Source organism: Rousettus aegyptiacus, unplaced genomic scaffold (assembly GCF_014176215.1).
Source record: "Rousettus aegyptiacus isolate mRouAeg1 unplaced genomic scaffold, mRouAeg1.p scaffold_m13_p_5, whole genome shotgun sequence".
In the NCBI taxonomy this organism is placed as follows: Eukaryota; Metazoa; Chordata; class Mammalia; order Chiroptera; family Pteropodidae; genus Rousettus; species Rousettus aegyptiacus.
Window position 1 is genome coordinate 16,731,345 of NW_023416308.1, and position 22,250 is coordinate 16,753,594.

General features: G+C 39.9%; 1 long non-coding RNA gene across 2 annotated transcripts in view; it reads left to right on the forward strand.

The window, feature by feature from the left end:
- Positions 1 to 22,250, forward strand: part of LOC107520471 — a 39,348-nt gene that overhangs the window by 6,703 nt on the left and 10,395 nt on the right. For both annotated transcript variants that reach the window (XR_001599325.2, XR_001599326.2), the window contains exon 2: positions 16,248 to 16,311. This is a non-coding gene — a long non-coding RNA (uncharacterized LOC107520471). The remainder of the gene's footprint in view (positions 1 to 16,247; positions 16,312 to 22,250) is intronic.

Below are 22,250 nucleotides of genomic sequence, written 5' to 3' on the forward strand. Positions count from 1 at the left end.
GATGACTACATTGGAGGAAACACATCCATATCAGTAAACTGGAAAGAATCTTGTGGCAGAGGAGTGACTGCAGATAATTGTATGGGAAGTGACTGATGGCATAAAATCCTAGAAGAATGAAAGGGAATTGGACTACGAACACTTACCTGCCTTAAAAACAAGGGCGGGGGTGGGGGGCCTTTATCCTCTCAGATAAGATCTCAGATGCTAAGGATATATAGATATTATTTAACATTAGAGGGCAGGTGAGAGAGAATAAGAGGGCTTTCTTTGCCTTTTTCAGGGTTCATTTGCTCAGAGTGAGAAGTTTAAGTGTGATCCAGAAGTCTCAGAGAAAGTAAAGTTTAAAACAGTCACAGGTGAGAAATGAGAAAGATTTCTAACTTGGGCAATGTAAGGGATTTTAAGAACATACTCTTATTAAATATTCTAGGTAACACTATCACTGTGTTCTTGGAGTTCTTAGTGACATTGGTCTTCATTGAAGAAACCAACTTGTATCTTATTTGAAGATGTCTATTTGAGGCTATCCTTGTGGATTAGAATTAATAAGGGACAAAGCTTTATTTTTCTATCATGCGCCAGGCAGATGGGCTAATAATAATAATAATCGTGTTTTAAGGATGCTTTTCCATATATGTTCTTAAATGATCAACATAAGCACCCTCAGAGACAGACAAGGCACGAATTACTTCTGCCTTTCCACAAATGAGGAAAGACGTAAAAGTTTATGGAACTTCCCAGAGTACATATCTAGTGTTTGGCAAAACCAGGAGTTAATCAGTTCTGTAATCTAGATTTAATGCTCTAAGTTATATATTTTACAATGTGAACATAAACAGCTTATTAAGAAAACAGGCTTTGTGGGTCAGAATTGCTGTTTTCAAGCTACAATACATAACAAGTAGCACCAGAGTAGTAGCCACAACTAGGGTAAGAGTGAGTGCTGATAAAGGTAACAAAGGATGATGACATTTCCAGCCTTTCCATTTATAAGGGCCCATTTAAAATATTATTTCAGTTGCTCCTTCAACAGTCTTATGAAAAAATTGATTATTCCCATTTTAAAACAGTTTAGGAAATGGAATTGTTGAAAGCTAAAAATATTTATCTAAGTTCACACAGCTGGTAAGTGGTAAGTTGTAGATTCAAACCCAGATCAACTTATTAAAAATCTTATATTCTTTTCACTAAACTTGATCATCCTTGGTGTTGTTTGCCAGATTCTTAGACTTTCTTGTTTTCATTCAGCTGAAAATATTTTCTAACTTTTACATATTTGTAAACTTTCTAGTTTTCCTTTTGCTGTTGATTTCTAGTTTTAGTCATGTAGTCAGAAAAGATACTTGGATGATTTCAACTTTTTCAATTTTTTAAGACTTATTTTGTGACCTATTCTAGAGAATGTTTGTATGCTTTGGAGAAGAAGGTATATTTTGCTGCTGTTCAGTGGAATATTCTGTATATCTGTTAGGTTAAGTCCTCTGTTTCCTTCTTGACCTTCTGTCTGGTCAGTTTATCCATTATTGAAAGTTAGGTATTGAAATTTCCTGCTATTATTGTGTTACTATTTATTTCTCCTTCTAATTCTATCAATGTTTGCTTCAAATAATTGGGTGCTCTGATTATTATGTGCATATATTATTTATAATTGTTATATATTCCTGGTGAATTTTCCTTCTCTCATATAATGTTCTTTGTCTCTTGTAACAGTTTCTGACTTAAAGTCTATTTTGTTTGATATAAGTATGGCCACCCTGCTTTCTTTTTATTACCATTTGCATGAAATATATTTTTCCATCCTTTCATTTTCAGTCTATATGTGTCTGTATATCTAAAGTGAGTCTCTTGTAGACAGCATATAGTTGGATATTGTTGTTGATATTTTTTAATCCATTCAGCAACTCTGTATCTTTGGATTGGGAAGTTTGATTCATTTATATTTAAATTACTGATAGAGAATTGTTTTCTGTCTTATAAATATTTTGTCCCTCTTTTCATCTCTTGCTGCAATCCTTTGTGTTTTGTCAACTTTTTGTAGTAATTTACTTTGATTTCTTTCTCATCTGCTTTCGTGTACCTTCTTTAGGGGTGTGTGTGTGTGTGTGTGTGTGGTTACCCTGGGGGTTACATATAACATCTTATAGTTATAACAGTCTATTTAAAATTGATAACAACTTAACTGCAATCTCATACAAAAGCTCTATTCCTTAGCCTCTCCCTCCTTATTATGTTATTGATGTCATCTTTTGTATTTCATGTTTATTAACATAGTTTTATAGTTATAGTTATAATTTATACTTTTACCTTTTAAATTATATACCAGAGTTAAAAGTGATCTACACACCATCATTACAGTATTACAGGATTCTGTATTTGTCTATATATTTACCTGTACCAGAAGCTTTATGTTTTCATGCACTTTATGTTATTATCTAGAATCCTTTTGTTTCAACTTGAAAGTATCCCTTTACTATTTCTTCTCAGGCAGGTCTAGTGGGAATGGATTCCCTCAGTTTTTGTTTATCTGGGAATATATCTATTTCTCATTTATTTTTGAAAGAGAGTCTTGCTGGACATAGTATTCTTGGTTAGCAGGTTTTTTTTTTTTTTTCTCTAAATACTTTGACTATACCTTTCCACTGTGGTCCATAAGGTTTCTGCTTAGAAATATGCCGATACTCTTACAGGAGATTTCTTGTACATGAAAAGTTATTTTCTCTTGCTACTTTCAAGAGTCTCTTCATGACTTTGACTTTTGACAGTTTGCTATAATGTTTTTTTCTGTGGGCCTCTTTAGGTTTCTCTTTGTTGGAGTCATTTGAGCTTCTTGAATTTGCATGCCCACTTCCTTCCTCAGACTTGGGAAGTTTTCAGCCATTATTGTTTCAAATAAACTCTCTTCCCTTGTCTCTCTTCCTCTTCTAGAACTCTCAAAATGTGTGTATTAGTTATCTTACTTGTGTTCCATAAGTCTCTTTCTTATGCTTTCTTCACTTTTTTCTTTCTTCATCTTTTTTCATTCCTCCTACTCAATAATTTCAAATGATCTATCTTCAAGTTTGCTGATTCTTTCTTCTGCTTGCTCAAGTTTGATGTTGAACTTAGCTAATGAATTTTTCACTTCAGTTATTTTATTTGTTGGCTCCAGAATTTCTGTTTGGTTTTTTTATGGTTTCTACCTTTTTGTGACATTCTCTTTTGTTTATGCATCGTCTTCCTGATTTCATTAGTTATCTAGCTGTATTCTCTTATAGCTTGTTAAGCACCTTTAAGATGATTATTTTGAATTCTTTGACAGGTAATTCATAGATCTTTTTTTACAGTTGGTTTCTGGAGATTTATTTTGTACATTGGTGGGCCACATTTGCCTGTTTTTTCATGTGTCTTGTTATTTTTTTTGCTGGGAGTTGGGCACTTAATAAAGCAACCACTTCTCCCAGTCTTTATTGACTGGCCTCATACAGGGAAAGACCTTCACCAGTCACCTCAGGAAAAGATTCTGGAAACTTCTTACACCTCTTCTGGGATGCATCTTCTCTAAGCTTATACATGTTATTTCCCAGTTAGAGAGATTTGCCTGTTTCTTTTTCAGGAACTTGTAATTTTTTCCTGCTTCTGATGTCTGTCCATGGGACCCCAGGTTCTGCAACAACCCACCAAGTTCTCCTTTGTTCTCAGTGGCCTTCAGGCATCCAAAGTATGCCAGATCCTCATCAGCACTCCAAATCAGGCAAGAAAGAAACGAGTCTCTTAGTAGCAAACCCTGCCCCACCCCCCAAAAAAAGAAAGAAAGAAAAGGAAGAAAGAAAAAAAAAAACCCAGAACATTAGGCATACCTCCTCCCAAGGGAAAAGCTGCAAGTTGGACATTTTCTTCTGATCACATTGAGTTGTGCTGGCTTAGAGTTAGGGCTATTGTGGTGAAATAAAATAGCATTTTCTTACCCATTTCACTCTTCCTGTTTTTGGCTTTGTGCTTGCCTGGGGTACTACAACTTCTTAACTGGTTTCTGGAGTTCTCATAAAGGCTTTTTGGATCATAAATTGTTGTTGAATCAGTGTCTCTGCGGGGAAACAAGATCTAGAGTTTCCTTTTCCCTCATCTTGCTAACATCACTCCAGATTCTTAACACTTTTGAGTTTCTGGGTATTTGATAATTCGATGAAATCTGTGAAACTTTTTCCTAGAAAAATAGACATACAAGATAAATTTTGAGAGTCTTGTATGCCCTCATAAATCCTATGGACCTTGGTTTAAAAATCTTGGTACAGTCTGTGCTATAGAATGTTAACTCATCAGGCTTGGGTTACTCAAACCCTGCACATTTCAAAAAAAGAACTGGTCCTTGATCAGCTCCTGAATATAACTTCTGAGCCTATAGAACATCCTTCCTGAGAAGGCTGTTTTTATATGCCTGAGGCTTTGTGCCACATTGTGTCAGTTTGACCAGAAAGGTTATGCTAACAATCTGATTTACGATGAACACTTGTTTTTATACACACGAGACCCTGGGGCACACAGTATGAAGTTGACATGTGTGGAGCTGAAGACTAATAGGTAAGGTCAGTTATACAGAGTCCGTGACTGACCCCCAATAAAAATCCTGGAAACCAAGGGTCAGGTGAGCTACTCTAATTGGCAACACTTTGCATTTGTTGTCTCCCATCACTGCTAAGGAGAATTAAACACTGCGAGACTGGCAGAGTACATTTGGAAGCCCGTCCCTGGTTTCTTCTAGACTTTGTTCTATGTGGCTTTCCTTTGTTGGTTCCAATCTGCATCTTTTTTCTATAATAAAATATAATCATGACTATAACAGCTTTTTCCACACCTTATGAACCCTTCTAATGAATTATTGAAACTAAGGATGGTCTTGGGGATCATTCATATTGAGCTAGCTAATCTACTATACCCACTGCTGCAATTAGGCTACATGTCTCTCAGGATCAAGCATAAGTTAATTTCAATAAACATTTAATGAATGCCTTTTATTTGCTAAATGCTAGAAAACACCAAAATCTCAGAGATAAATAAGATCATGCCTTGGGCTACAGACTTGGCATAGGCCTCTTCAGCCTTCTAAATCTACGTGGCAAAAATCATATATACAAGAGATATTCTTTTCTTTCTTATTGTTTCCAACTTACTTCACCCAAAGCGTCATTCTATATCTTATTCTTCTGCATTCTATATCAGGCTATGCTTAAAGGGAATACTTTGTTTGCAAGGTAATAACATTTTTGTATTAATTTTTGAAATTTATTTTTAAAAGTCAGATTTATTGAAGTATAATTTATATACAATAAAATTCACTCTTTATAAGTATACAGTTGTGAGTTTTGACAAATGTATATCACAAAACATTTCTATCATGCTGAAAAGATTCCCCATTCTCCTTTTTGGTCAAGTCCCCTCTCCTCACCCTTTCCATTCCAATCACTGGCAACCACTGATCTGTTTTCCATCCCTATATTTTGCCTTTTCCAGAACATCATATAAGTGGAATCATATGCTATGTATTCTTTTGTGTCTATCTTTTTTAACCTATCACGGTGTGTTTGTAATTCACCCATGCTAATTTGTATAGCAGTAGTTTGTTCCTTTTTATTGTCTAGTAATATTTCATTGTATGGATGTACTCCAATTTGTTTATCCATTCACAAGTCATTTATACCATGTAACCTCCAGGCCATTCCCATCACCTTGGAAAGATTCCAGGGTTCTTTCCAATTTGGAGCTATAATGAATTAAGCTGCTATGACTATTCACATTCAGCTGTTGGTATGGACATGTTTTTGTTTCTCTTGGGTAAACATCTAAAAGCAAGTACTGTGTCATATAGTAAGAATATGTTTATAAGAACTTGTCTAATGTTTTTTTCAAATGGATTTGCCATTTTTCATTTGATTTACATTAAAGATGCTACTGTAATTATATAGGGGAATTATAGGACAACCAAATATGTCTGCATAAAAATGAAGTCTGACCCTTAACTCAAACTATATACAAAAAGTGGATTTTTAAATACACTATAGACCTAAATTCAAAAGCTAAAACAATCAAACTTCCAATTAAAAACATAGGAGAATATTTTCTTAATATTGCCATAAAGATTCCTTAGTCAGATCACAAAATGCACTAAATCAAAAGAAAAATTGATAAATTAAACTTAATTAAAATTAAGAACATCCGAACACCAAGATCTTAAGAAAGTAAATAGGCAAGCTATATCCTGATAAAGAACTCATATATAGAAAATACAAAGAACTTATAGAAATCAATAAAAGACATTCAATTTTAAAATGAGCAAAAGACCTGAATAAGTATTTCATGAAAGATGATATCCAAATGGCCAATAAAGATATTAAAGGTACTCAGAATAATATCAAATAACTGCAGATTAAAACCACAGTGACATTCATCAGAATGGCTAAAAAAAATTTTTTTTAAACTGTCATTATCCAGGATAATGTGGATGAGGAGTTACGAGAACTCTCATACATTATTATTTGGCAATTTCTTATAAAGCCAAATATATACCTGTGGGAACCACATAGGCATATGCTCAAGAAAATGTGGTTTATATGTTCACCAAAAAACTCATACAAGAATGTTCATGGCAGCTTTATTCATTATAGTCAAAAATAGAGAAAATCCAAATATCATTAACTGGAAAATAAAACAATAATATAATCATATAATGGAACACTACCACCAATAATAAATATGAATAGACTACTAATACATGGAACGACATGAATGAATCTCAAAAACAGTATGCTAAGAGAAAAATCCAGACACAAAAGAATGTAGACTATATGATTCTATTCTTATAAAGTTCAAGAACAAGCAAGACTAATCTATGATGATAGAAATCAGAATGATGGTTACTTTTGGTGGATTGGGTACTGATTGGATGAGGCACAAGGAGTCTTTCCAGGGTGATGGGAATGGGTGGAGGTTACGTGATGTGAACATATGTAAAAATTAATTGAGCAATATGTTTAAGATTTGTGAGCTTTACAGTATGTAAATTATACCTCAGGAAAAAAATTTAAATAAAAATTATTACTGAGGATCCCCAAAGAGCCTTCATTTATGTGAGTTATACCTATCAAATTTTACCATATTAGAAATTGAAATGGAAATTTAAAAATGTTAACTCATTTTAAGATAACACTAAACTCATTATGCATTTACGTAAATAATATTATTATGAAAGACAACTGTATTTTCTTTTTTAAAAAATTAGAAGAGTGGCATTATTTTATATCCTTGCAAATTTTTTAAATATCTGGCTTAAAGAAGACAGCTACAGTCCCAAACATGCCTCTGCATTTAATTTATTAAAATATCACATTGTTCGGCCTTTGGAAACTCTACTGTACACACTTGTAAGATAAATTCAGTGAAAAAAAAATACCAGCTTATAAAAATAGTTTTGACCTTATGATCCTCTGAAACAGTCTCAGAGCCCCCAAAGTGCCCATCACTACACACTGAGAACAACTGTTCTAACCTGCCCATCTATGCTGCTTCTTTATCATGTTGTTAGAAGAGAAATAAAATGTCTAAGTTTTGACTAGGGTTCATTTTAGCTCCTATTATACAGCTTCCTAGTATCTTTCTAATCTTCCACAGTTTTACCCCTGCCTCTCCTATATTTTCTAGGTTCAATAGCTTTGGAGGCAAGAACATCTTTTCCTCTTAGCCCTGTCCTCTGTAGTAGCCATATTCCAGCAGGTAGGTAGATAAAAGCAGCAGGACATGTGAGCACAGCAGGGGCTGAGCTCCATTTCAAGGTGACTTCGATTGCTCTCCACCTTCTTAGCATAATTATCTTAATTTGCTGCTAAAATTAGTCTTTGTTTCATCTTTCATCTAACAAGTCATCCCTAGAAGCGTATAGGAAGCACCTTGGACAGGGACTGAGTACTACCTCACTGTCTTACGCCACCACTTCACATCACTATCCTTTCCAGAGGCAGGGCTGCCTTAAAGGACCTTGACTTGGTGCTTCCCTGATTCTTAGTGTGTCTTTATAGTTTAGGACTATGCTGCTGGGGTTGCCAAATGACTGTAAACAAGGTACCGGTTGACTTTCTGAAATGTATCTAATACTAGAGAATGGGACATAGGCTTCAGAATAATTTTTTCCAACAATTTATTATGAAAGTTTTAAAGCATACAGGAAAGTTGAAAGAATCATGTGGTAAACACTCATATACTCACCTCCTAGATTTTATAATTTCCTTTTTATTATGGTTGCTTTATCACATATATCTACCTACCTATCCACCCCTCCACCATTCAGAAATCATTTTATTTTTTGATGCATTTTAAAGTAAGTTGCAGACATAAGTACACTGAACACTTCAGTATGCATATCTTAGACTAGAGCTTATTTGTTTTTATAAAGTAAAATTCATATACAGTTTACCCAAAGGAGTTGGAAACTTAAGTCTACCCAAAAATGTATACATAGATGTTTATAAGCAGCTTTATTCATAATTGCCAAGATACCTTTCAGATAAATGAATAAACGAACTCTGGTGCACCCAGACAATGGGATATTATTTACCATTGAAAAGAAGTGAGGGGGGTGGCTCCATAGCGTAGTGGTTAGCACGTCTGCTTTACACACAGAAGATCCTGGGTTTGCACCCCAGGTGAAGCCACAGATCATACCCCGGGTGTGGCAGGCCCCCACTGGTGGGCAAGGCCCCATGTGTGAGGAGATACCCTGCCTTCAGAGATCCACTTCTTAAGGGGAAAACGGCAACATCCATAGGTCAGGGGTGGGAGTGGTGGGGTAAGGGAATTAAAGGGGGAGGGATAAGAAATGAGCTATCAAGCCATGAAAAGACAGGGAGGAATCTTAAATGCGTACTACTAAGTGAAAGAAGCCAATCTAAAAAGGCTACATACTGTATTATTCCAACTGACATTTCCAGATGACATTCTGGAAAAGGCAAAACTACGGAGACAGTAAGAAAATCAGTGGTTGCCAAGGGTTGGTGGGGCAAAGTGTAGAGGATTTTTAGGGCATTGAAAATAGTCTGTATGATACTATAATGATACTATACTATGATACATGTCATTATTCATTTTTCCAAATCCATAGGATGTACAACACCAAGAGTGAACTCTAATGTAAGTCATAGACTTTGAGTGATTATGATGTGTTAATGTAGGTTCATCATTTATAACCAATGTGTCACTCTGGTGAGTGATGTTGATAGAGGATGCTATGCATGTGTGGGAGCAGGGGGGATATAGGGAATATATGTACCCTCCTCTCAATTTTGTCGTGAACCTAAAACTTTTCTAAAAAATTAAGTCTTTTTAATGAATTAGTCAAATCAGGAGAATCAGCTCTGTCTGTAGAAGACAAAGGCTGCTATTCATAAAATAATAATACACAGTGGACAAATGGTAAGTGCACCATTAGATGAGTTTTGACAAATGTGTTCACATATGTATTCCATGTTGAATTATAAAATATGACAAAAAATTATAAAACATGACCATCACCCCAGAGAGTTCTCTCTTGGCCCTTCTTAGTCAATCCCTGTCCCCACCACACTCCCAGAGGCAGCTACCTATTTTCAGAATAATATTTAACTAATAGCCAACGATATATTTTTTAAATTATTTGTTAATTCTATGGATTACTCAGGCTCATTTATTTTGGTTACAGACTCTGTAGAAATCACAGAAAATTTTCAGTATTTCCTTAAATGATAACATACTTTGTGCGCATGACGTTTTTTCTCCGTAAGTTATTTTAAATTATGAAACAGAAGAACCGATCTTTGAGTTGCAGAACAGGAGTTCAATATAAGCTTTCATTTTCCTAATACTGAATTGCATAGATCTTAGGAAAGATAAATTTAATGGACAAAACTTTCAAAAGCAGGTCATTCCCATACCACTCATTCCCATATGTCGATAGTCCATTGAAGGCAATAGTTTCAATGTATTGTGCAAGGTGAAAAGGAAGCGCTCAGCCCTCAGCGTTGCAGGATATTATTAAAGCCTTTTGACAATAAAACAGGCTGGCCTCAGGACCTGTTTTCCAGACAATCTCTTTCGACATCAGCACTCCAGGGAGGTCAGGACCTTTCAGTCCAGAGTGGAGAAAATACCTCCTGTGCTCCTTGATTATATATATCTTGAGGCTTGCAGATAAACTCCATATTTAAAGAAGGCTTAAGTTCCAAACAAGTATTAAGTTGCTCACTTATTCATTCTTTTGCCCCACTAAAATGGTTTTTTAGTGTATGAATAATTCTGTGAACATTATTAAGTCTAGTCCTCAGAATTATCTCTGTGGAGCATGTGAGGATGAAAACCATGATTCCCAAATTCAAAGGGTCTACAGTCTGAGTAGTTCTCTCTTTTATTGGGAGAACTAAGTAGAGGAGAATTCTAGCTAAGAGATTGGGCAAAATGAAGAGGGGATTTCTGGAACAGGAAAATTTGAACTAGGCTTTGAAAGATTGGTAAGATTTTTGATAAATACAAATAAGAAAAAAACAACCATTTTTTATACTGCCACCCAACTGATCTTTTTGAAGCACAGACTATGACAAGGATAGTTTTCACATCAGTGGGGAAAATGTGGACTAGATGATGCTGGAAGATTAGCCATTTGGGGAAAATGATCACATTAAATCTTAATTTCCTATTAAATAAAAAGGTACATTTCAGATGGATTATAAACTAAATATAAAGTTGCAATTATAAGTATGTATAAAATTGAAAAATGAAATTTAAAAAATCTTGGAATGGAAGAATTCTTACGCATATCACAAAATCAGAAAATCATAAATGGGGAAAATAGAGATGTGACTATAATAAAAGCAGCAGGAGTTCTTTGTAGCAGATACTGAATCAGCCAAGAAAACAGCAACCACATTCGTTATTTTAACAGGAAGTACTTAATCCAGAGGGTGGTTTAAACAGAAATGGAGGACTCGAAAGGCAGAAGGGAACCCCTGAGGTATCATGGAAGTAGTACCTGCAGGAAACAGCTACCACCCCTTGGACTGGGGAAACAAGGGAAGAGTTTGGGGTTATGGGAACCTAGAAGCCTGGAAGAGGGTCCCAACAACAGCTAGAACTCGGACCTCTGACAATGGAGTATGTATTAATTTTCTATAACAAATCACCACAGCTTCCCCAGCTCCCAAACTCACCATGCTCTGCCTTCTCAATTTTCAACTTCCTCTTCTTTCTCTCAGCCATTCTTTTTCCCTTCTCTTTGGGGGCTCGCTTCTATTCGTCCTTTGGGGCTGGTGTTTCCTGAAACCCTCTCTTCCCTGTTCTTTGGCACTATATTCTTATTGTTTTCTTTTTCTTGGCACTCTTTGCCAGCCTTATTTCTTCTCCCTGGCCTTGAGCTTCGTCCTGGGCCTCCTATTCTCTCTCACAGGGCAAGGTCTTTCCCATCTACTGCTTCGGTTCCATCACGCTGCCTCAACTCTCACACATCTACTGCTAGCCCAGACCTCCCTTGGAGCATGACATTTGGAGAGACCTCTTCAAAATGAACCCCCACTCTTTTCCAGTACACGCAAACCCTCAGTGGATGACACCTTTGACTGTCCTGCTCTGCAGGACAGATCTGGCTTCTCCCTTCTCTGCAACCCAAACTCTATTGCACCTCTCCCCACTTCTCATCACGAACATGATAACCTTGTAACTAATGCCCTTGCAAGTGCCCTGCACCTCTTCTAGAAGGCTTTTCTTAAAAACACAACACTGGTGTTTCTTGTTACTGAAAATCTTTCAGAGACTTCCTGTGGCTCTAGGGATGAAGACCACATTCTTTAAGCTCAGACTCAGCTTATCTGACCTGGCTCACATCTTTCCTTGCCCTCTGTGCTCCAGCCTCCCTCCAAATGGCCTTGCTTCCAAGGCCTCTGCTCTTGTTGTCCTGGCTTGGAGTGTGCCCTCCTCACATCCTCCCCGTCCCCTAATTAGTGCCTAGTTACCACCTTTGTTTCTTTCCACAGAAATGGTACTTCTCGAGGAAAACTTTCCTGCTGCCCAAACTAGACCAAACCCTGATGTGGGTACTTGGGTTCCTCCCTGCTTCCTTTTCCTCACAGCCCTTCTCACAGTTTGCCAGGAAGTTTTGCATAATCTATGAATTTATTAGACTGAAAGTCCCCTAGGCTAGGAAATGGGCCTGTTTCCTTCTTTTATAACCCCCAGGTCCTAGCAAGGGTAGGCTCTCAATAAATAAAAATGTGAAAGGGGAAAGAAACAGGTGAGAAGAATAAAGAGGAGAAAGTACATGGGGTAAAAACAAAAACAAAACAAAACAAAACAAAACAAAAGCTAGCATGGCTGGGATGCAGGCTCTGGGGAGATAGAGCTGGAGCGGCCAGTTTGGGTTGGAACAGGAAGCCTGCAGATGCCAGACTGAGGAATTCAGGTTGTATTTTGTGAAATCAGCCAAGCTTCCAGGGCAGGACAGTTTTATGATCAGATCAATGAAGAATGAATGGGATGACCTAGTACATTCTAAAAAGCCTTTGACGATCAGTTTGGATTGATATCAGCTATGTCTTTAAGAACAAGGAATTTTGCAGTGGATTATATTTTCCAGGTTGGGTACTTATTGAGTTTTTGATATTACTACTGCAAGTAAATAACACTGGAGTACTTTCCACTCAACAATCTTAGTACTTTATTCATTAGCTCATCCATTAGCTCATTAGGATGTGAAGAGCTATGGTAATAGGCAGTGAAGCATTTCTGCATCTTTTTTTTTAGCAAGGAATCCAAACTTTTTTTTGGTTTAATTTTTTTAACAGGCATTAACTAAAGTGAGCAAGGATTTGGAGCTCTTTTGGAGCCCAAGTTGCAGATTAGACCAACTTTTGGGGTACAAGCGTGAGTTATATCCCGAAGGCTGTTGTAGCAGGATGCCCAGACAGCTCATCACACCTTCATACCTGCAGAGCTGAGGGGATCTCAGGTAAGGGATCCCTAATCAGTCAGTGATTAAGCTTGTGAGAGAACATACTCTAACTGCAGGTGAGGCCTGAGTGGCAGTTTAGGCTTAGAAACCAGGGTGGGATTACTCAGTTTCTCTTCTCTCCACTTCCTAAGTGATCCTAGGTTGTCTTTAAGCAAACCGACTTCCCTACCTGTAACTGAGGACCAGAGCAACTCAAACGTGCCTCCACTCTAAGCTATAAAGAAACATTTTACCACAGTTAACAACCCATATTTATTTCCATATTCAACACCCAAGGTTCCCTCCTAAGTTATTACCCAGGAAGTAACATAAAACTGTGTATTTCATAGAAACAAAGGAAGAGAGATCTTTTTTGCTTTATCTCCCTCTGATTTAAAACAGTGGGTCTTCCTAGTTGGAAATGATGTTCATTCACAGATGGGATAGGCTGCCACTGTCTCACGTCATTAAAGTGCAGACATACATATGGGACAGGCTACATAATTTGCAGGACCTAGTACAAAATGAAAGTGTGGGGCCCCTTTTTAAATACAATGGGACTATCAAGACTGCAATAGAAGAGCATTAAATCAAGGATAGGGCCCTTTGGAACACAAGGCCATCTGAGCCCCATTTCCAAGGGTATGTGGTTGGTGTGGTCGAGGACAACGTTTTCTTGCAAGTCCTCCTGGTCCTAATCTGCTTGGGTTGGGACTGAGGAGTCATGAAGCGAGGGGAGTTTCTAGGTATAGAATTATCCCTGTTTTGTTTTCATTTAATGAGCCATTTTTCTTTTAACTGAAGTAGAATGTGTCAAATTTAGATGAATGATTTTTTTTTCCCTATTAACCTGCTCCTCCCTTTTCTCCATCTTGGTAAGAGATCTAACTGGGTGGATCACCCATCAAGGCAGGAACCAGGAGCCGTCTCTGACTGATTCCTCCTCCTTTACCTCAACAGCGCTCACTAAGTCCCATCAATTCTATTCTCAGTGTCCCCTATTGCCACCATCCATTATTTCTGGCCATGACTATGACAACAGCCTCTTCCTTGACTGGCTTTGAAATCATACAGAGTAGAGTTTAGGTACTCATTCTACCATATGTTACCCAGTGACCTTGGTAGTAAGGCTCTTCACCTTTCTGAGCCTCAGTTTCCTGATCTGCAAAGTAGGCATAATAATACTTATCTTAAAATGTTGCTGTCAGGACTAAATGAAATGGTGCAAGTGGCTTAGTATTACTGCAGCTCTCAATGAACTAGCATCTTCCCTCTCTCTCCCTCTTTATTCTTCAGGCCTTAGTTTACACATTACTTCCTTAGGGCCCCCTCTCCTAACTCGCCACAGACTCAGCACAGATTCTCGCAGACCACCAGACTGCTCTGCAGCATTCATCACACTTATCTGACTTCCATAACAGTCTTCTCTATGAGGACAAGGATCATTGTTTTTTCTGCCCAACAAGGTGCCTGACATAGAGTAGGAACTTATATTTTGCTATTTGGTATCTTTCAAAGGTCCCCAGGCATAGGTCCCTGTAACGTTACCCTCTAACTATAAGTAAGTGGGCAGATGAACACATTAACATAAACAAACGGTGGAGACCAAGAGTATCCCACCAGTCCAAGTTACACCTAGGGCACTGGAGGTGATTCATCATAGCAGGTCCCTTCCATAAGAAACAGACCTAGGTCATGTAAGGCCCACCCAAGGCAGGTCAGCAGAACCAAACTTCCTTGAGAACTCAGTGAAGCTGTGGCAAGTAAGTGGCAGCACTAGGGGCAGGAGGACCCTCCACGAGAAGGAATGAAGTTGGAACTCCATGGTTCATTGACCCAGGGCCTCCTGAGCAGTTGGGCCAATTCCTTCTCAGGCCTCGGCAGCTCCCCACTAGGCAGATTGCATGAGAGGTGTGCATACTAAGAGGCTAGCACCCTGAGAAGCCCAAAGAGGGGAGTGGGGAAGGCTGGTTTCTTTCTCAGCTTTGTGAAATAACATATATGTAGAATAGCACATAAAACATCTTCGGAGGTTGATGAATTATAAAGTGAGCATCCATGAAACCCACTACTGTGATCAAGACCTGGAGTATCACTGGCATCCCGGAAGCCTACATATCCTTCCCTACCTGCTTGCTCTATCCTCCTAGAGATGACAAGTGCCCTGGCTTGTGTAGTTACATCTTTGCATACCAAAACAATAGTTTTGTTTTGCCTGGTCATTGAACTTTTAAAGAACAGAATCATACTACACAATTTTATTCTTTTTTCTATTCAATATTTTGTGAGACTCGTTCATATGGTTGGTTGCATGTTTAACTAGTTATTCATTCATGGCTATGTTTCATTCTGTGAATGAATGTTTCACAAATTATTTACCCTGTTGATGGACATTTGTGCTGTTTCTAGCTTGTGTATCTTTCATGCCTTAGTATGAGGCTGTCCTGGATGGCTTGCCTCCATCAGAGTTGGGAGCGGAAGGAAAGGGGTGGTGGGGGAGATGCAGAGGCAGCTCTAGGCAAGGGGGATGGGTAGGTAAGAGGGGCTCTCAGGTCAGGCAGGGCTACTAACGTGCAGAGCAAGACTAGTTACCATGGAGGGAGGAAAAGGCACAGGAGGGCTCCTGTGAAGTTTGTGCCTACTCTGAGACTGGAGAGGTGCATGTCCCCTCCGAGGGCAAGTGTTCTGCCTTCCCAAAGCCACGCTCAGAAAGTTTAGCAGGCTTGCGCTCAACTTCTCCACCTTCCAGACCTGCTGACTGATGCCTCTTCTCTGCTCTGGGGTGCAGGGGCAGCTCTGCGTGCATGGGGCTGGGGGCAGGTAAAGCAGCTTATAGCAAAATACTGCCCTAGGGGGACAGAGAAACACCACAAACTGGCTTCTGGTGACTCCTTACAGGATAGACATACATTGAGAGATTCGTATTTGGAGGTTCAGGGATCACCCACTGCACAAGCAGACACTGGCCTGGATGGAGGTGAGGCAGTCAGAGCCTCGAAGGGAAGGGGCCAGCACTGCTGACTGCTCCCACAGCCCTCGCCTGCACCGGACGCAAGGTTTTCCCCTGAGAGCGTCTCTTGGCGATCCCAGCAGCCCAGGGCAGAGCTCCCCACCTTAGCCAGAAAACCCATCCCTGGGAACCCTCCAGCCATAGTGGCTGAATCTGAAGTATTCCACGTTGGGGATCATCATGGCTGGAGATGGATGGGAGTCTCTACTGCCCCCTGAAAGATCTGAGTAATTCCCTCCTCTCTCTGTTTGGTCACTACAGGTAAGAGGAAGAGTGCCATGGCCTTGGAGCAGGGCAGGCTGCATGGAATTATACTGGACACCAGGTAAGTTGTTGGCAGTCAGGGTAGATATTCAAGTGCAAGCTTTGGCAGGATGCCACTCACTGTGCTATAGTGCAACCAGACTTTGTGAAACATGGTCTGTTTCCTCACTGGATGCTCGACAGCCCCGTTAGTTTACTAGATAAACATCCCCACAGAGAAGAAATCAAAGTGGAGTAGAGTGGTCAAGGCCATGCCCTAAATACGCAATCAAGGAGGCTAGAACACAGGTCCCACAATCCCTGGGTCAGGGTGTACTGAGCTGCGTGTGAATAGGCACTCGCCCAGGCAGACGCCAATCTAGCTTCTTCAGGCTGAGAGCTGTTTCAACCTTGGATGGAGTCAGTGTCTGCTGCTAGATGTAGAAGCCTTATAGTGGAGTGACAGAGCTCCTCCTAAGAAACTTAGTAAATTTAGTGAGCAGCTAATTCCTGCTTTGTGTATAATTTAATAGAGTTCTGGATTTGGGAAACAGTCTTATGTAAATCCAAAGTAATAGCACTAGTACTTTAAAATTAAGAGTTCCTTTGGAATTGCTCCTGAACCCTTCTCTACTGATTTAGGCCTTTTATCCTACATGTGGCCCTCTTACTACTCTTCCCACTTCATCTTCCCGTGCCTCCCAGCACCCACTCCCAGCTGGCCCTGACTCAGGAGAAGACTGGGTAGTGCAGTAGTTTGCTGTGTAACCTCTGCAGGTAGATGGTCCCCACTCAGACATGGCTCTGCTTATCTGCTGTGTGACCTTGGGCAAGCAGCTTAACAGCAATGCTGGCTCAGTCGCTGCCTTATTTTCAAATGGAGATATAATAATACTGACCTCACCAGATTGGTAAGAGAGAGAATTAAATGTGTTAATTCATGGAAAGTACTTAAACAGTGCCTGGCCTATAATAAATTATAACTGTTATCATCTTATTCAATTCTGTTCCAAAACCTCAAGTAGAACTGAGACCAGTGTTTGGCCTGAAATACTTTTTCCCTTGACTTTTAACAAATATTCCCTGCCTTCCCTCATTCACTAACCCATGCACTCTAGCTCAGTTCTCCAAACCTGCCCTCCTGCCTTGGCTCATGCTGACCCATCATGAGTGGAAGTCACCACTATTCCTCAGGGTCAGGCTCTCTACTTAGACACGTTGATGGGCTTTTTTTCCCTCTGAGCTAGTCAGTATCCAGGTTGCTGTAGCCACAATGTCCTGAAGGAAAACTAGTCATCAGACATGAAAAATATTCTCCAAACAACTGACCACTTATAAAATTACTTTCCACTTAGAAATCTCCCTCTGTGACACCCTCCATCCATTATAGCCCATCTCTCCTGTCTCTGTGTGATGTCATAAATTCCTGACATTGAAAATACAATGAAAGAGGTGCCAAAGTATGATTTAAGTTTTGCAAACTATGTATAATTTCATAAAGTCATGAAAGTATTGTTGGGAAACTGCACACAGGAGTGCAGTCAATGACAAATAAAATCCTGAGTTATAGACAAATGAAGTGGATAGCTAGCTACCCATTACTAATTTTGGGCTTCAGAGGGGGTAATTTGAATATCAAAGAGCTAAAGGATTAAGAGAGACCTTCAGGAAAATTGAGAAAACCCTTGACTATTTTTGCAAAAATGACCGTGATTGATTGCACTGTGGAAATCAAACATGAAATGATGACCTATTGTGCAATTATATAATTGTGGGAGAGAAATATATCTAAAATATTCTTTTAGTTTTAAGAATAGTCCATAGTTACAATTACATTTTATTAACAGATACTTATTAATAGTTTCATTTTGCAAGATAAAGTTCTAAGCAAATCTTTTTCACTATTTACTATATGAACCTCTGGTCTCCATTTTAAGTGGGTTGACTCTAAGAGGCTTTTTCCGGTCCCAGTTCTTTTGGATGAGTCTTATCTGCCCAGTCTTCTCTAACAAACAGCACCCTCTTGAGGTCAAACAGTGCCAGAGCCATGTCCATTGGTTACTTGTTAAATGAGTCACCCAGTGTATCCAGAGTTGTTAGAAGCAAAGACCCCATTGCCAAGGCCTCGGTTAGGGTTCCCAGCAATGAGGGGTGACCAGGTGACCTCAGGCACCCAGCGTTCGTCTTCATCCCAGATCTAGGCTTTCAGGCATTGGCAGCGATCTCCAAAGGTCTGGAGTGCTTCGGAGGGCAGGGCTACATGGAAGAGAGTAGCAAGGGTGATCTGGGACGCTCAAGGCAGGGGAGGCAGAAGCCTTTGTTGCAATCCCTGTCCTCCCCTGGGGCAGCACACAGAAGCCATCTGCAGTGGCTTAAGGTGCTCTGGTTCATAACTTTCTATGACTGAGCTTCATCGACAGACTGAATGATGATGCTTTTCCCAGTCCTTGGGGAAAGTGGGTGGGTATTTTTTGGGGGGGATTTCAATTACAATCTAGAAAGAGGTTAACTTCGTACCTGGGGGGGGGAAGGGCAAATTGGCAGCACTATTCACCCCTGCTCCAGGAGCTGACTACTTGGGAAGGAACCACTGATATCCTACTGCTTTACACCCTATATTCAACAGCCAAAAGGGAGGGCTGAACCCTCCTTTCAACTGACAAGACTGAGCTAGCAGTCCTCAGGTCCATGAGAAACAGTCCCCAAGTTAATGGCTCAGAACTGCGTGAGGGCGTGGTGGAACAGTGTGCACGTGAAACATGGCCCGATGCTCCAGCAGTTTCCCAAGCCCTTGGGGAAGGTGGTCTTCACTGCATCCCTGGCGGTCATATGGGACTATGGTTGAAAGTCTCTATTTTAAATACTATGACTTATAAACCTCCAAGGAAGCATGTGTGTTAGGAGGGCAGAGAACTGAACCTCAAGAACACCTAGGGGACTTAGGGAGCAGGAAAAGAACTATCTGGCAAAGCCCCCAAAGGCTAATCACAGAGAAGAACCAGCAGGTTTATCAAGGTTGCTGTGTTGTGGGGTGCTTGTGAAGAAATGCTTTGGGGCAAGGGCTAGAGTACATAGTCCTTAGGGACACCTGAGAACAGTGTTGGGAGCAGTGGAAGTCTCTGAGGCCACAGCTGGCTGGCTTATCTAAAGACAGAACAGAAAGAATCAGATTACCCCTGAGGTGTCAGGGAATGCAGGTCATGTCTTGGGCTGATGGGACTTTAAAAGTGGGAGGTCACCACAGTGCAGTGTGTGACAGCAGGTACCAGTCTCTCCTGGATGACTTTTAAAAACCTCCAGTTGTAGTAATTTGATCTTCCAATTGGCAAAGCACAGGAGGGACTCCATTTACCACTGACTTACATCTATTTAAACTTGGGTGACAAAGCCTTAAACATGTTCAGCTACCTTGGACTCCTTTGGCATTGGAGACTGTAGGATCATCAGAATGCAAGGTCTTCACTTCCTCTCCCAACCCTGGCCTCCGGGGTCCTCACAGAGCACACAACCTGGGTCCAGGTCTCTGCCTCAGTCATCTGTGCTGCATAGATGTTAGGGCCCAGCTGGCTGCCTGCCCCACTCCTCAGCCTGGAGAGTTAGCCTACATCTTACGGCTCAGTCTTTAGTCAGGAACCTAAAACTCGTCAGTTTTCAGTAAAGCGAGGCCACATCAATCTTCACAGGACTCAGGAGAGTAAAGATGCCTCAACCCCAACAAGCAGTTTCTTACTCTAATCTTAAAGTGTCAGTGTACCTGTAGACCTGCGTATATTTAAACCATTAAAAAAATTCTTTAATAAAATATATACATGAACTTGAAAGTCTTTGACTAGTGATAAGTTTACAATTTATTTTAAAACTCAGATGAGAATACCTCAAGGTCAAAATTTCAGCTTTGTAAGGTGGAAGCCAGGGCAGAGCCAGCTTTCTTCTGGTTTTAAATATGTGGTAGAATGGAAGCGCCGTCTGGCTCTGATGGTTCAGAATGTCTGCCAGCAGCCAGAGACAGAAATGCCATCTCATCTTAAAGACAGTGGGGAGAACATTTGCTAAGCTTCCCACCTCCAAACCCTATTTCATGGCACGTGCTCTGCTCTAGATGAGGAAATGCTCAGTTCCTCACCTGCCCACAGGCAACTCGGCTGGTGCTGTGGGGCTGGAATTCCAACCTGGATGTGGCACAGGAACCCAGATTCTTCCCATCAAACTAGTGGTTTTGATACTGGCTTCTGTGGCAGTGTTTCAGGGGTTCTGTGCAAATATTCACTTCAAATTTCACTTTAAATATTAAAAAATCATCTTTAATATGTACACACAGGTGTAAAACACGCATTAGTTTAGGCTGAGACTTCACAGTAAGGCCTCCATTGCTGTGCTTATGTGGGCTTCTCAGGGGTCACTGATCAAGAGGATGATGATCAGTGCTGTGATCACCGAGCCCAGCTGCAACTCCATGCTAGTGGCTCTCACCATGGAATAATTTTAGTGATTATAACCTTTGGATGGTTCTTACCTGATATACGGAGGGTGAGAACTGAAAACAGGTATTGGATAGTCTATGAATCCTTTTTTTCAAGCATCTATTTGTTTTGTCAATAACAACCAGAGATTGCAGGCAAACTATTACCATCTGTAACCACTTCTCTATATATGAAAGTGGGAGTTTTTCTCCATACCATACAAAGAAAACAAATTCAGAAATAAACTGGATACTGAGACAGTTCATAATTAACCCATTTGCACTAGTCAAAAATGCTCCCCACTAACCCCAGTGATTTAAGACAATGTTGACTTGAACTTAAGACAATTCATGCTAATAACATACATTTGTTTTTATGTATTTATAAGGTTAAAAAGAAAAACACTGGATTATAATATCGAAACCTTTTGATTTGGGTTAAAAGGGACAGGAGGGTTCATAGTATAAGCCTTTGGTAGCAACTACTAAGCTCTCCTCTAAGGTTTCTGGCTCAGCTAACTCAGAGAACCAGGTTAAAATAGCTATTTATCTAAGGCTGTCTTCTGTAAGCCTAGAGCATTGAGGGGGAGGGGTCAGGAAAGAATGTTTTTTATTCAAATTTTGCTGTTAATTCATCAGTAACCCTGGATGAATCTTTGCCTTCTCTGTTTCCTCAAGAAACAAAACAAAAACCCCAGGAGGTTAGAATAAATTGATGATTTTCAGACTTTAAGCACCAAACCTTCCTTCAAATCAGATCTTACTTGGAAACCTAATATTGAATGGGCCTGGGGGGGGTTCCCTCCCCACAAAGGCCAGACAGAACAGCATGAAACTAGGTAATCTAAGTTCCCTTTCACCTCCAAGTCAGATTCCATGTCCCCTGCCACCCCTTCCTTGCCAGGCCTCCCTCTCTGCTAGACCAATTAAGGGACTGAGTTGATTTCACCTCTCACACCTAATTCACTGGTCATAGCACTGACTAGAGAACACAAATCCAGGGGCTGAACAACTGTGGGTGAAAACGACACATTTAGTTTAAATGGTCACTGAGGCTACAGCAGAACCAATGCTCTTACAATAGGCAAGCACTATTGTCAGCAGCAACACACAGTATATTTCTTAAACAATATCTGAGCTTCGCAGTTATACTCGCATTTTTAGAAGAAATCTTACAAACCAATTGGGAAGTAGTTAAAGGCCAGTTTTAAATGCCATATGAAACAAATTTCACTGAAAATACAATTAAAATGCAATTGCTATGAACACTTTAAGAAAAATTAAGAACTCAGATATTAATGGAAAAACTAAGCAGTAAATAAAATAGCATTTAAAAGTTTGTATTCCTGCTTGAGAGGGTACACTTTCCCTTTCCCATACCCGTCATGCCTCTGAACAACTGCTAGCCCAGAAGAGGCCTATTAGATTGGGGAGGCAGCTGGTATGTGCACAGAATATACAGCAGATTAACGCTGCACAAAAGGGTGAGGAACAAAGTATCAGTGATGTGCTGGGGACAGCAAGACTCATGTTTAACAGTCAGAGGCTTAGAAGGGTCGCCT